The following is a 14537-nucleotide window of genomic DNA, read 5'->3' on the forward strand; positions in this document are numbered from 1 at the left end:
CACAAACAAAAAAAATTGAACAATTTCATATGTGGATTATAAAAAAAAAAAAGAGTTCAAATACACAGAGATAGAACAATGAAATGGTGGTTACCACAGGGAGAATAAGTGAAGGAATTGGAGAGATGTAGGTAAAAGGAAACAAAATAGCAGATATGTAGGATGAGCAAGTCTAGACATTAACGTACAATGTGAGGACTAATGTTAATAAAATTGTATTGTATTAGGGATTTTTGGTAAGTAGATTTTAGCTGCTCTTGTCACAAAAATGTAGCTATACGAGATACCCATACATATGTTAATCTGCTTTACAATAGCAACCATTTTCTTACCTATACATATCTCATAACATCATGTTATAAATCTCAAATATATACAATAAAATTTATTTAAAATGTTATATATACATACAATGTAATATGATTCAGCTTTTAAAAAAAGGAAATCCTGCCATATACAAGAACATGGGTAAACTTGAAGGACGTTTTGCTAAGTGAGATAGCCAGTCACAGGACAAATACTGTATAATTCCACTTACATGAGGTCATATTCAATCTCACAGAAGTGGAGAATAGAATAGTGGCTGTCAGGGGATGTGGGAAGGGGGCAATGGGAGGTTGCTGTTCAGAGGACGAAGTTTCAGTTATGTAAGATGAATTAGTCCTAGAGATCTGCTATATAACATTGTCCCTATACTTAACAATACTGTATTGTGCACTTAAATATTTGCCAAGAAGAAAGATAAGTTGTGTGTCTATCACAATAAAAATAAATAAAAGCATGCAGAAAAATTACTGCGTAGAATGTTAATGTTTTCTGCACTCCCTTCCTTAGAACAGCAAACAGGCTAGTTCATGGTGTCATCAGGCAAGTGTCTTATTCATAAACGAGTGCTGCTGAATACTATCTCTAGCCACAAACTGTCTCCTGCCACTGAAAATCATTGTGAGCAATGATTGATCACTCTTATCTCCTACTGCACATTGTAGCTACTATAATGGCTCCAAAACACCTATTCAAAGAAACAAATATTTTAGTAAATATAGTTATGATAGTGAGGTGACATGAATACAAATACTTACTCTGGTGTTTGGGTGTGCAGACATGTTTTTGTAAATATGCAAGGTTTTGATTCATCCTTGATAATTTATTTATTCCCAAAATAAAATAATCTGTTTTTCACTATGAAGTGTCTATTATAGCTCTGGTTAGGCACAATGAGAGATTTAATATGTGTAATTTCCCTCTCTTACAAAGCTAGAATAACACAGAATAAAGTTTCTTATAGTCATATGTCATTTAAATAGGAATAAGAAACGGATGGGGGAATACAGTATCCAGAAAACATAATCTGAGCCTATGGGCTTGTAACTGATCCTATACTTTGTTTTTTTTTTTTTTTTTTTTCTTTACCAATGTTTTTTTTTTTTTTTTTTTTTACCTGAACCAATAAGGAAGAAATAAAAAATCTGTACCATATTCTTTTTTAATACTAATCATTTAATGCTTAGACTACACAATTAGTTCACTTTTTAAACATTTTATTTTGAAAAAAATTATAGATTCATAAAAAATTGCAAAGATAGTACAGAGAGGTCCCATTTACCCTTAATTCAATTTCCCCCAATGGTTACATCATAAGTAATTATAATACAATATCAGAGAAGGAAATTGACATTGGTAAAACGTGTATGTATAGTCCTATGCCTTTTATCAGATATGTAGATTCTTGTAACCACCAAAATGCAAAACTGACCCATACACTGCCTTCTAGAGTGTAGATTTCCACAAGAAGTTTGTGAGAGAGATAATTTCTGTGCATCCTTGCCAATATTTGGTATCATCAGTATTTTTCACTTTAGGTATTCTCATGTGTATGTAGTGATATCTCACGGTGATATTAATTTGCGTTTTTTTAATGGCTAGCGATGCTGAACATCTTTGCATGTGATTATTTACCATCTATATAGTGAAATTGCTCTTCATGATTTTGCTCATTTTTTAGCTGGATTGTTTTGTTGTCACTGCTGAGTTTTGAGAGTTCTTTATACGTTCTACATGAGTCCTTTGTGAGATGCACGGTTGCAAATATTTTCTTCCAATGTGCAGTTTATTTTTTCATCTTCTTAACAAGATCCTTCACAGAGTAAAAGTTTTGAATTTTGATAAAGTATAATTTATCAATTGCATTTTCATGGATTATTCTTTTGGTGTCATGCTTATGCACTCTTTATCAAGACCTAGGTTGCAAAGATTTTCTCCTATTTTTCTTCTGAAACATTTTAGGGTTTTAAAATCCAATCACTTTTTTATTATGATTTTTTAAAAAATATATAAAATTTACCATCTTAATTATTTTTAAGTGTACAGTTCAGTAAAGTTAAGTATATTCACATCGTTGTGAAAAAGATCTCCAGAACATTTTCATCTTGTAGAATTGAAACACTGGACCCTTTAAACAATTCCCCTTTTGCCCATTTCCCCAGCCCCTGGTAACCACCATTCTACTCTCTATTTCTATGAATTTGACTACTATAGAGAGTACATGTGAAGTGGAATCATACAGTATTTTTGTGTGTGTGGCTGACTTATTTCACTTAGCATAATGTTCTTAAGGTTCTTCCACGCTGTAGCATGTGACAGGATTTCCTTCTTTTTAAAGGCTGAATAACATTCTATTGTATGAATATACAACATTCTGTTTATCCATGCATCCATCAATATACATTTGGGTTGCTTCCACCTTTTGGATATTGTGAGTTTGAGTTGTGCTTCTATGAACATGGGTGTGAAAGGTTTGTAGTTTTAAGCTGAATGATTAAATCCATGATCCATTTTGAGATAATTTTTGTTAAATGGATGAGGTTTAAAATGAGGGTAATCTTTTTGGATACCCAATTCCCCAGCAAAATTTGTCAAAAAGACTCCTTTGGCAGTACTTGTGTGGGGTTATTTCTGCTCTCTTTATTATGTTCTGTTGATCTGTATTATCTATCCTTCTGCCAGTACCACAGAGTCTTTATTAAGGTAGATGTATAATAAGTCTTGAAATAGGATAAAGAAATTCCTACAACTTTACTCTGATTTTTCAAAATTGTTTCAGCTATTCTATTTCTTTTTCCTTTCCAAATAAATTTTAGAATAATTTTGGTTTTTCCTTTTAAAAAATCCTGCTGGGGCTCTGTTAACAATAGCCAAGATATGGAACCAACCTCAATGTCCATTGACAGATGACTGGATAAAGAAGATATGGCATATATACACAACAGAATACTACTCAGCCATAAGAGAGAGTGAAATTCTGTCATTCACAGCAGCATAGATGAACTTGGAGAAAATAATGTTAAGTGAAATAAGCCAGCACAGAAAAATACATGTTCTCACTCATACATGGGAACTAAAAATAAAAACAATAAACAAATAAATAACAATAATACGTTGAACTGTTAAGAGAGAAAAACTGTGGTTACTAGAGGTGGGGGAGGGGAGACAGAGGACATGAGGGCCTGGTTAATGTATACAAAATTATAGCTAGATAGAAAAAATAAGTTCTATTGGTGTACAGTAGACCCAGGAATCTATAATTAGCAGTTATTTACAGTATGTTTTCAAATGAATAGAAGAGCAAATGTTCACATCACAAAGAAATTAAGTTTTTGTAATGATGAATATGCTAATTACCCTGATTAGATCATCACATATTATATGTGTATTGAAATATAATTCTATACCCCATAAATATGTATAATCAATATGTTTCAATGAAAAATTAATTTTAAAAAATCCTGCGGGAATTTTTATAATAATTGCATTAAATCTGTATATTGCTTTGGGGAACATTGACATCTTTATTCTGTTGACTCTTCCCATCCATGAACACTGGATTTTGGTTCATTTAGATCTTCTTTGATTTCTTTTATCAGTGTTTTGTAGTGTTCAGCATAGAAGTCCTGTACATGTTAGATTTGCACCTAAGTGCTTCATTTTTTTTTTCTTGAGAGAGATTATACATAGTATTGTATTCTTAATTTTGGTTTCCACATGGTCATTGCTTCTACATAGAAATCTAATTAATTTTTGTATGTTTTAGTTGGAACTTTAGACATTGCTAAACTCATCAGTCCTAGGAGTATTTTTACACGTTCCTTAGAATTTTTTTTGTAGACCATCATGTCATCTGCAAATAGAGACAGCTTTATATCTTCCTTTCCAATCTGTCTTTTGTTTCCTTTTCTTACCTTATTAAAGGACTTCCTGTAATATTTTGACTAGCAGTGGGGATGGGAGACACCACTGCACTGTTCCCAATCTTAAGAGAAAGACATTTCACTTTCACTATTAAGAATGTGATGTCAGCTATATGATTTTTGTAGATACTCTTCATCAGGTTGAGAAGACTTCCTTCTATCCCCTAGTTTTCCTTGTTTTTATCATGATAAGATGGGTGCTGAATTTTGTTAAATAGCTCATTTTGCATCAATTAATATTTTGATTTATCTCCTTTACACTGGTAATATGGTAGATTACAATGACTCATTTTCAAATATTGAACCAGTTTTACATTTCTAAAATAAACTGCAAATGGTCATGGTGTATAATTCTTTTTATATACTGCTTAATTCTATTTGCTAATATTTTGTTAAGGATTTTTTTCTCCATATTCATGAGGGGTAACGATCTGCAGCGTTCTTCTTCTTGTACTATCTTTGATTTGGAAGGGTTTTTTTCTTTTGACAGCTGGCCAGTACTAGGTGTACCATCGCTGATTTAGGTATCAGGGTAATAATACTGGTTTCATAAGAATGACTTAGGAAATAGTCCTTCCTCTTTCATTTTCTGGAAGAAGTTGTGTAGAATTGGTATTATTTCTTTAAATGTTTAGTAGTATTCTCCAGTATACCTATGTTGCCCTAGATTTTTTTTTTTTTAGAGTTTTTAAATTATAAATTTAATTCCCCTAATAGTTGTAAAGCTATTCAATCATCTTTTGCATACTTCATGATCCATGGTAGTTTGTGTAGTAGTCGTGTGGCTCATTTCATCTAAATTGTCAAGTTTATGTGTGTGGAGTTGTTTGTACTATTTCCTTATTATCTATTCTTTTGATGTCTGGAAGGTCTATAATGATATCATATCACCTGTTTCATTTCTGATATTGGTAATTTGTCTTTTTTTGTTTTGTTAATCTTACTGGAATTTTGCCAATTTATCTTTTCAAAGAAGCTGATTTTTGTTTCATTGATTTTCCTCTATTGTTGTTAACAATGCTTACCAAGAGGAACAGTGGAAAGTATGTCTACTTCATCTTTTCAGAAGTTTACCTCCTGACCATTGTTTTTTAATTCTATCACTGCAGAATGTAATTACTCACTTCCTTTAAATTGGCCTCACATGCTTTAGAACACAAACACTTCTTTATTAGCCGTTAATCATTTTGACACTAATTATTTTAATGTAAATATAAAATATAATGAATAATGGAGTATTCTAGCACCCTCCCTAATATCTTTTTCTTTTTCCCTTGACTATTTAGAATTATTGAAATGCCCTACTTGGAATGTTCATTCTCTTTTGTAGCAGTAAACATTTTCATAGAACATAAGTTCTGAAATATTTTGCAACGATTTTTGCTGAATCAATCTAAAATGGCACTGCAAAGCTGAAAAAAATTTACCCAGCACAAGAAGCAAATTTGTTCCATGCATTAATTTCACTTCAAACACCCACTTTTATCAAGGTCATAGTTGCCTTTTAAATTTTCCAGATATATTTTGGTACATTTTGAAAATTCCTGACTTACTTTTGATTTGAGGTGTCAAAATACAGAGTCTCAGCTCTAGGTACAGTTTTTTGGTTGGGTTCAAGAAGGATGAATTGTTTAACAAAACTTAAGTGCCTTATATGTATACACAGAGGGAAAAAAAATAGTGTTTTCTATTATCCAGGGCCTTTACATTCTCTTTTAAATTGCTATTTAAAATTAAAAATTTGAGAATAACTTTACAGTACTTAAACTTTTAATTCACAAAGTATTTTATTGAATTTAATTTTACATTAAATATATCCTTTGAGTTATATGCAACAGAAAAAATTTTTAAAACATTCCAGTAGACATTTTCTGTCGTATTTATACAGAATTTTCTGTATTGTATAAACTCTTTCTGTATTGAGAATATAGACACATACGCTTAAAAAAAATCACAGTAAGTAGGAAACGTGATAATAAATCTATGATCCTTGATTAACTAAAACTAAACTTTATGGGCAAATTTCTATCTTAAAAGGTGAAAAGGCAACCAGCGCCATGATGGGGTGTGGCCGAGAAGGACTTATGTGATCAGGGTGTGATCCCTTGGAGCATTTGGGTTCTTACATTCCTCCCTTTTTCTTGTTTTAGGAAAGGGGACATTGAAGTCATCGAGCTACTTCCTGCTGAACTGGGGCGTTGTGGGGGGGGGCAAAGGGAGGAAGGTACATTATGAACCCCCAAAGGAGGGTGGAGAAACAAGTAATTTCAAAAGGGGAAAAGTCCATAAACGTTCCTTGAAGCCACAAGTTGAATATGCACCGGTTCCATTGTTCGTAGTTGGAGACTGGAGGGAGCAGCCAGGCGTCGGTGGCGAGGGGTGTAGGAATGCGTTTCCTCTGTAAGGTGGTGTCTCTTCAGCATTGGCTGAGGCGCTCACGAGATGAGGCGGGGGGTTCATCGGTACCTAGAAGCTGGTAGTTTCTAAGCAAAAGCTGGTTAAAGGCCTGATTAGAGATTTTTCCCACTTGGGTTTGAAGAAACCTAATGATGCAGGGCAAGAAAAGGCAGGTTATGAGGATAATGATTAGAGGTCCCCAAATGGGCCAAATCCAAGTTAGGATAGGGTTTAAGGTAAAAGAAGAAAAGGGGTTAGAACTGGATGTGGTTCGTAGGCTGGAAGCTAAGTCGGTGAGTTTGATGATGTTTGTTTCTACTAGACTGGATTCATTGATATAATAACAGCATTCTTCCCCAAGGAAGATGCAAGTACCTCCTTTTTCTGCGGTGAGGAGGTCTAGTGCTCTACAGTTTTGGAGGGTGACCTGAGCTAAAGAGGTAATTTGTCTCTGTAGAGAGGAAAGAGATTCGGCAGTGGAGGTCAGAGCCCCTTCAAGTTTAGCATTTATGTCTTTGACCGCCCATAAACTGTGTCCTAAGGCTCCTCCCGACAGGCCGGCTCTGACCGCTGATGTTGTTAGGGAAATACCGACCGGGAGGAAGGCGGCCCTCTTTTGCCTTGAGGGGGGATGAAGAAGATGGAACAGTTCTGAACTGGTGTACAGAGTGGGTTGAGGGACGATGGTGACAAGAAGGCATGGGGCAGTAAGATTAGGCAAGATGGAGGTAGAGAGGGTACCACTGCACCAGAAGAAAGAGCCTGGTGGGGCGATGGTGTGGGTATGAATGGTTGAGGAAGGGAAGCGTTTAAGGGGACGGCCGCCAGGAGCGGTTGCATGAGAGAAAACAATTTCCGGGAGAGAGAGAGAAAGATGAGTGTTTCAGAAATGATCTGTTGCCAGGTGTAAATGGGTGACCCTGGGGAGCTAGCAGAGGGGCCTGAAAGCTCCCTGGGTGAAATGAAAAGAACAGGAGAATCCATGGAGTAACATGATTACCTGGCAGGGCAAGTTTAGCAGCAGTTGGAGTGCAAAGGGTGACAGAACATGGGCCTTCCAACTCAGGGGTTAGGGGGGTTTTGGGTTCCGGGGAAGTGTAGAATACTAATTGGCCTGGGCTGAGTGAAAGGTTATTTTTGGAAAGTGACGGATCTGGAAGTAGCCAGTCCTGGTATTTCCATAGCTTGGTGCGAAGGTGGGAGAGCAAGGGTAAGGCCATGGTGGGTGGTATGGGTCCTTCAGTTGCTGTGATCCCCGAGGGTAGGAGGGGCCTACCATACATGACTTCAAAAGGGGAAAGATTGGAGGGCCTTTTTGGGAGAGCTCTGGTCTTGAGTAGAGCAAGAGGTAGAAGACGGACCCAATCAAGGTGTAATTGCAGAGACAATTTAGTTAGTATGGTTCTCTCTACCTTTCCAGATGCCTGAGGTCGGTGAGGGCAATGTCTTGTAAAAACTGGGATAAAGCTTGGGGGCTAGAGTGAAACAGGTCATGGAGCAAGCGAAAGAGAGAGGACTTATCATCATTAGGCTGTTGAGGCTGAGAGGGTGTCTGTGAACCTTGGGAGCCGTATAGAAGAATGGGAAGTTGGTTTTGTGTCTGTGGGTGCCGTGCTGCAGTGCGTGCGGTGAGGTCAGCCTTACAATTCCCACGAGTGATTGGGGAATCATCCCTCTGGTGGGCTCTGCAATGAATGACTCCTAATTCACAAGGTAAATGGGATGCCTCAATTAATGTGGAGATTAAAGCTGAGTTGGTGATTGTGTTACCCTTGGTGTTAAGCAGACCATGTTCTTTCCATATGGCGGCATGAGAGAGAAGTATATGAAAGACATATTTGGAGTCAGTGTATAAGTTAAGAGTTTTTCCTTCAGCTAGAATGCAGGCTCGCGTGGCGGCGATAAGTTCAGCCTGCTGGTTGGTAGTAACCTTGGGTAAATGTTGGGCCTCTGAATCAAGGGAGACTATGGCATACCCTGCGTAATGAGTGTTTCCTTCCTTGAATGAGGACCCATCTGTGAACCATGTGAGATCAGCATGAGATAGGGGTCCCTCAGTGATGGAAGATCGGTAAGGTATGAAATTCTGAAGGCTTTCTACGCAGCTGTGCAAAGGGGTGTTGGGGGAATCTGGTATAGGCAGTAGGGTAGCCGGATTTAGGGGTGGGCAGGTAGTGAAGGATAGGGCAGGATTTTCCAGAAACGAGGATAGGAGGGTTAGGATTCTGGAAGGTGGGAGGGATTGGAGAGCCTTATAGGTAAGGAGGTCTTTGAGGTGATGTGGTGAGAGAATGGTGAGAGGTGCCCCAAACGTTAATTTGGATGCCTCCGTATGCAGTAACTGCCCCGCTGCCAGGGCTCTTAAACAGTGTGCCCAGCCTTGTACAAGGGGTCCAATTGTTTTGATAGGTATGCTACGGGGGCAAAGGAGGGGCCATAATTCTGTCCTAGAACGCCCAGAGCTTGTCCCGTATTTTCATGAACATAGAGGAAAAAGGGTTTAGTTAGATCAGGGAGATGAAGTGCAGGGGCTGTTAGAAGGGCCTGTAGTGACGGGAGTGGGGGTCAGTCCATGTGAAGGCAAAAATGTCTTGAGTATCGGTTTCCAGGGGTATGGAAAAGAAGGCATCTTTTAAGTCCAGAACCAAGAAATGAGTACAGCGAGTATGGGAGTATTGAAAGGGGAGTGAGTGGGACGGAGATACCCCCTTTTTAATAGGTGGGTATCTTGAATGATGGGGCTTAACCTGAGGAGGGCTGCTGTGGTTAATGGATACTGAGCCTGGCAAATATATTTGGAGGGGTCTTTTAGTTTTATGTGTACAGGGGAACACTGGGCCAGAGTGGGGCTGGCAGTGTCCCAAACTGTGGGGTTAACAGGGTGCGTTAGCATGGGTAAGGACTTCTTTGGAGGGGTGGAATTAGTAGGATCTTGGGCTTGAACTAGCGCGAGGAGGAAGGAAATGGGGGAAGAGGAAGAGGACAGGGGCAAAGTAATGGAGACTTGAAGCCGTGATAGAATGTCCCGACCCAACAAGGGGACGGGGCATTGTGGCATGACTAGAAAGGAATGGGAGAAAACGGATTGAGTGCCTTGAAGGCAGCAGGTTAAAAGAGGGGTTTTTTGGGGAAAGATTTGTTTACCTCCTACCCCGACTATAGGAGAGCTGCTGGAGGTGGTGGGGCCTTTATATTCCCTTAAGACCGAAAAGGTGGCTCCAGTGTCCAGGAGGAAAGATATTGGGTGGCTGTCCACAACCATGGATACCCTGGGCTCCTGCTTTGTTATAGAGATGGTCGGGAAGGGCCCAAGGCTCCTTCAGTCCTCAGCGAGGCCCACCATAGGTGGTGTCCACGGTTTGGGGGACTGTGGGGCAGTTGGTCCCTCACCCCTTCGGGCAAGGGGGCAATCAGATCCCCAATGTCCCTTCTTTATGCATTTTGGACAAGGAGTGGTGGGTGGCCTGGGGGTGGAGCAAGCCTTTGCCCAATGCCCTTCCTTTCCACATTTAAAGCAGGCTCCAGGTGGAGGCTTAGAGGTGGAGGCCGTGGGAGGGCGCCCAGGGGATTTGATAAGCCGGGCCAACATCTGGAAGTTGGCGTGGTTGGCCTTTTGTTTTCGACGTTCTTTTTCCTCCTCCCGATTATGAAAAACCTTGAAGGCCACTGACAGGATTTCGGTCTGAGGGGTTGCAGGACCCTGCTCTAAGTTTTTAAGTTTAGTTTTAATGTCGGGGTAGGATTGGGCCAGGAAATAGGTCATAAGGACATGCCGGCTGTCTTCTGAGTTGGGATCTAAGTTAGTGCATTGCTGAAAGGCCTGAATTAATCTATTGAGGAACTCGGAGGGAGTTTCCTCCTGTTTTTGGACAATTTCTTGAATTTTTTGGAAATTGACGACCTTGCGAGCCGATTTTTTGAGGCCAATTATTAAGCAAGAGGTAAAATGGTCTCGAGCCTGGATTCCCTGGGCTGTGTTATAATCCCAATTAGGTTCCTGTTCTGGGACTGCTTGGGGGCCTGGCGGGTGATTCGGATTGGTACAATGGGTGTCAGTGGCATGGGTTTGGGCTGTATCCCAGACCCTGCGGCGTTCCTCAAGGAGGAGGGTATTGGCTAGGAGCATGAAGATGTCATGATGTGTGAGGCTGTAGGCCTGCAGGATCCATTGGAATCCTTTAATGTAGGTGGTAGGGTCGGTAGAGAAAGAGCCTAGTCTTTTTTCTAATTCTGTAAGGTCAGCTAGGGAAAAGGGAACATGGACCCTAACTACTCCTTCAGCCCCAGCTACCTCGTGTAGTGGGGCGATTGTTAAAGGGGTGGGGGGTGGTCCTCGGGAACGGGTGAAAGGGGGGCTTAGTGGGTCAGGAGTAGGGGAGGGTAAAGACGGAGGAGTGGGTGGCACAGGAGGTACAGAAGGTGACGCGGATGACAGGGGAGGAGGAGGTCGGTCGGGTGGGGGTTCATCAGCAAGATCGAAGGTGGAAGAATCGAGGGGTGACTGTGAAGATAGTTTACAGGCTAAAAGGACTTGAGAGGGAGCACAGGAGGAGCAGAGGGTGGGGTTCTGAGCCAAGAGGTGAAAAGCCTCGATGTAGGGGATCTCCTTCCATTTTTTAGGTGCTGGCAGTAGTTAAAGAGGTCTCGTAGAATGTTAGGATCTAGTGTGCCCTCAGGGGGCCATGTGTTTTGATTATCTAAAGGATAATAAGGCCAATCTTGTGTGCAGAATTTGGTGAGGAGTTTGGGCTCAATATCCGGCCTGAGGGAAAGGTTGGTGAGGTTTTTCAGAAGGCATTGAAGTGGAGAGTCCCCTAGGGAAGAGGAGGAAGCGCCCATTCTGGTCTCTTAATGGGAATTTAGACAGAAATCGGACAGAGATTTAGTGATAGGACAGATCCTTTGGCCGGTTGGGAAAGGCGGGATCCTAGAGGGCGTCCCCAGTAGGTCACGTCAGTCCCGGCAGGTTCAGGTACGAACCAGGAGGAGAGAAGGGAGGTGTGGGTCGTCACTCAGACCTCCACTTCTCTAAGGCAAAAGCCCAGTGCCTGAAGGAACCTAGCACCAGGATTTTCTGGTTGGGTCCCAGACCCGGGAAGTGGAGAGAAGAGAGTGGTGGACAGGAGGGTGAAGGAGAGAACAGAATGGGGCTTTTAACCTCCAAAAATGAAAGTAAAAGTTTACCGGGGCTTTGGAACCTGTTATAGTTTGGGAATTTATGGTGGTCGTGAAGACCGTGGTGGGGTTGGGTATGGGTGTTAGGGGCTACCGGACGATCTAGACTCCCTGTGGTAGCCTGAAAAAGGGCTGGTGCCCTTTAGGAAAGGGGGCTTACCTAATGATGAGCCGGTGGTGAGTGGAAGGAGCCAGCGCCGAAAAGAATGGACGAGGGTGGACCGTCAATGGTAAGCAGTGGAAGGGAGGCCGGTCTTGGCGGGACGGAGTTCCTGAGGGGCGACTTGGAAAGTGCTGCCGCTGCGATTCAAAAAGTGTTACAGCTTGAGGGAGCCCCGAGGGGCAACTTGGAAGATGTTGCCACTGCGATCGGAAAAGTGTCCCCTCGAGAGAAGCTCCGTCCCAGGTTTCGGCACCAAATTAAAGGACGAGTCGACACCAGTTGACGATCCACCAGAGAGAGCTCGTTTATTAGGCGGCACACACACACATATATATAGGGCTTCTAGGGAAGGCTGATTGGCTTAAAATACAATCCCTACTTAGAGGGCAACCAGCACCACGATGGGGTGTGGCCGAGAAGGACTTATGTGATCAGGGTGTGATCCCTTGGAGCATTTGGGTTCTTACATTCCTTGGTGTGATCCCTTGGGGCATTTGGGTTCTTACATTCCTCGGTGTGATCCCTTGGGGCATTTGGGTTCTTACAAAAGGTACAAAAGCAGTTAATATAATCATACTTCTTTCTGCAGCATTAAATAGCATTACAATTAATTACATATGTAATAAATTCAATACTTTCACTTATCAATAACAAATAAGAAAAAATAAAAATTTGTGCTAAATTATTTTCTGAAGTAAATTAAAACTTGAAAAGCAAAATCAATTTTTATAAACATTTTAAAATATAATAGATAACACATCAAAATAATATATAGATTTTAACCAATACTTTAAGCAGGTTTCCCTAGCATCTTCCCATTGGGGTAATGAGGGAATAAGAAATATAGATGATACTATAGTCAGGTTAATCATGTGACTGAAAGTAATTTGTGTGGAATATACTATAAAGCACATGACATTGCAAGGATAGGAAATTTGACCTTGCAAGGATAGGAAATTTCCCTCAGGGTATAAGTCTCTGTTGCAAGATAAGGATTCTGGCACAGCAGGTTGCTGGCTCAAAGACAGACTAGTTACTAATTGTTATGTAAAGATACTGAGAAATTGCTGTTAAGAAGGAATGTTTGCTAAGATCAAACTGTTGTTGATAGGACCACTTAATTGCCTTACTGGAATGTCATCTGTTTTGTTCACTGAAAGTTACCAGCCTATACTGTTAAACTATAACCCCACCTTTGTCTTTTCCTGTAACTTCCTGGTCTGGAAAATAAATGCAGGAAGAGAACCCCAATTTGGCATTAATTTCCCAAGGAAGGGATGGCTCTCACGTGAGCGTCCCAAAGGGAGATTAACCACTTCGGGGCCTTTCACTGCTCAGAAGAGATGGGCTTTGAGTAATCCTTTCATCTCCATCACCCAGGGGAAGTGAGGTGACAAAGCCGTGGGGGGTGAAGCAACGCAAAGCAACAATTTTGACAATGTTATTCAGGAGTGATTTTCACTGATTTCATAAGCAAAGTTTATTGTAAAGGGATAATGAGACATTTCTGATTGAGAACCACATAGACATTAGTATTATGACACATTAAGAAGGAGATATGCAGGTCCAAAGAATTGTTCAGGTCATTCCACAGACCAGCAAAAACATGATTTTCTTTGACAACCTCTCTTACAATGTATGAATCATACTTTCGAATGCCAATAAATATTAATATTAGATTCTTTTGTAAAGTAATAAACTCCAAGCTTACTAAATTGTCTCATTACAGGCACTTCTTTATGGTGAGACTCACCCGGCATTTACTATAAATAGCTATTTCCCTGCATTTACTAAGAATGGCTATTTCCCTAAAAGTTCACTGCTGTTTATCATTCGAACTTGCTGCAAATGCCACTGTTGTGTCTAGGTTAGAACACCCATAAAGCACTTAGCTCCTCCCTGCAGTCGAAAAATGTGACCACAGGGTCTGTTTTCTGCCTGCTGTCCTGGTGAAATTATAAATAGCACCTTCTTTCATTGTCAGTGCTTGGATGCTATTATTTTATGGCCACCCTCACTACTGATAAGTAAAATAGAAGGAAGGGCGGGAGGGAGGGAAGATACAAGGCAGGGAGGGAGGGAAGGAATGAAGGCAGGGAGGAAGGAAGGAAGGATTCTAAAACAAATGTGTGTTGATTCCCCAGCACCACCGCAGGGACACAAGAATGCCAAAGTTTGGTTCCCATAAACTTTGAGAATAAGATTTTGGAATTTATAATATAACTGACCAGCTAAAATAGTGAAATTAAAAAAAAAAAAAAAAGAGAGAGAGAGATAGATGGATGATAGATAGTAAGTCTCATTTTCTAAGAAGCATGCTGTTCAATATGCCTAGGCTCTTGAGGTGGACTCCAGCATTTCAATCCCAGCTCTAAACATTTATAGACACAGTGACTTTAGACAGCTTAATTTCTTTAAGCTTGAGTTTCCTCATTTATAAAAAAGTAGAAAATTGTTTTTATAGCAAAGGATGATGTGGGGACTAAATTAGATGAAACATTTCAAAGCATTTTGTACAGTGCCCGTCACATGCTATGCACTCAACAAATGTGAAT

This window comes from Cynocephalus volans, chromosome 2 (assembly GCF_027409185.1).
Source record: "Cynocephalus volans isolate mCynVol1 chromosome 2, mCynVol1.pri, whole genome shotgun sequence".
Lineage (NCBI taxonomy): Eukaryota > Metazoa > Chordata > Mammalia > Dermoptera > Cynocephalidae > Cynocephalus > Cynocephalus volans.